This window comes from Hipposideros armiger, unplaced genomic scaffold, assembly GCF_001890085.2.
Source record: "Hipposideros armiger isolate ML-2016 unplaced genomic scaffold, ASM189008v1 scaffold_79, whole genome shotgun sequence".
Classification (NCBI taxonomy): Eukaryota; Metazoa; Chordata; class Mammalia; order Chiroptera; family Hipposideridae; genus Hipposideros; species Hipposideros armiger.
Window position 1 is genome coordinate 2044001 of NW_017731429.1, and position 1753 is coordinate 2045753.

Sequence of the window (1753 nt, forward strand, 5' to 3'; positions counted from 1 at the left end):
TGTCTCTCTCTCTCTTTCTCAGAGAGCACACAAAGAAGAGGTCATGTGTGCACACAGTGATGTGGCAGCTGCCCACATGCCAGGAAGAAAGACTTCACCAGGAACTAGCCATGCTGGCACCCTGATCTCAGCCATCCAGTCTCCAGAACTGTGAGAAAAGGAAGTTCTGTTGTTTAAGCCACCCAGTCTATAAGTATAGCATTTTGTTATAGCAACCCGAGCTAAGGCAGGATAGAACACCCTCAGATCTGTCCCGCCCAGAGGGTGAAGAAGCTGGGTAGTTCGTTCTCAGTTCTCATTTGCCATTGGTCGAGGACTGCTCCTTAGGGCATGGAGTCCCTGCACTTGTGGGCTGCACTGTGCAGGGGCTGAGCATGTTCCTGCGCCCTGTGGGCCAGAGAAGTCCTCACTCAGGCTGAGAGTCTCCTGTAGGGAGAATCCTTTGGCTTCCCTGGTGAGTGTTGAGGGGCAGGGCAGCAGTGTCCACCACAGCTCCCAGAATGTACTTTACCTCCCATTTATAGCTCTCTTTATCCTTGTCATGACTCATTCAGCTAATCTGTTAGCTCTGTAAGGGGGAGTAGTCAGTATTTCTTTGCTTCCCCAATATACCACCAGTGCCTAGCTCAGAGCCTGACGTGTAATGGATGTTCAATAGATATTTAGTGAAGGTTTTGATAAATGAATAAATGATGATCCTTTTCAGAAAGCAACTCAAGCAAGTTATGCTGTGTATTTGACAAATAAATTACACATGCAGCATAACCTCTACATTATTGTGACTCCCCACATTCACATAAATCACTGAAATTTCTTAACAATAACCAATTAAGGGCCTTACTAGGCTTTCTACATAAAACTTAGGATGTAAATTTTTATCCCTTTGCAACAGGAGTAGCCTTAAGACTCAGGCCACTCCAGGCATTGTGCTGGGGTTGGGGAAGATAGATAGCCCACCCCACACAAAAAGTCACAGGCTTAGCCCCATGACTCTTTTGAGACGGCCCCCAGCTGCCCATCAGCATGAATGGGCACCCAGAGGTGGAGGTGGCTTTATCCTGTGAGCACTGGGAACGTGGAATGTTTCCCAACATGCCAAAAGCAAGGCTTCAGAAAGATGAGTGGATCAGTGATATTTGGGTGGGAAGGAAATGGGGAGAGACTGAAGGCTGGGAGACAAGATGGGAGGAAGAGGCCTGAGACGACATGGCTGACAGAAACTTTTGGGCTGTGAGACGCTTTCCATAGTGGGTCACTAGATGGGTTGGGGACAGAGGAATCACTGTGGTGAATGAATCCAAGTATAAACAGCATGCAGATATAGTTCAGGTTTTACTCTAACCCCCTCACAAACCCTTTCCTGTTACTCTTATCTTGGAAATTATTTCCTAAAGCACCAAAGAGGTGTTTGTAAGAAAAGTGACAAGTCAAGTTCCCTGTGAATAATTAAGAATGCAAGTTCTCACAGCTTTGTAAGTTAAAAAAGAAGGTAGAATGGTATTGATTTTTGGGTGTGCATGGGATAACGGCCGAGTGCTCCATGTGTATAGCATATGATTTTCTCTGAAACTAATAAACTTTGTGCTTCTTTGAAGTCTGCTTAAATTTAAAATATTCCTTTTCACATATTCTCTATCTTGATTTTAGTGGTGATTACATGATGATATTCACATATCAAAACTCATCAAATTCTGTATTTAAAATTGGTGACTTTGTACATAAATTATGCATCAATAACACTGATTTTAAACAA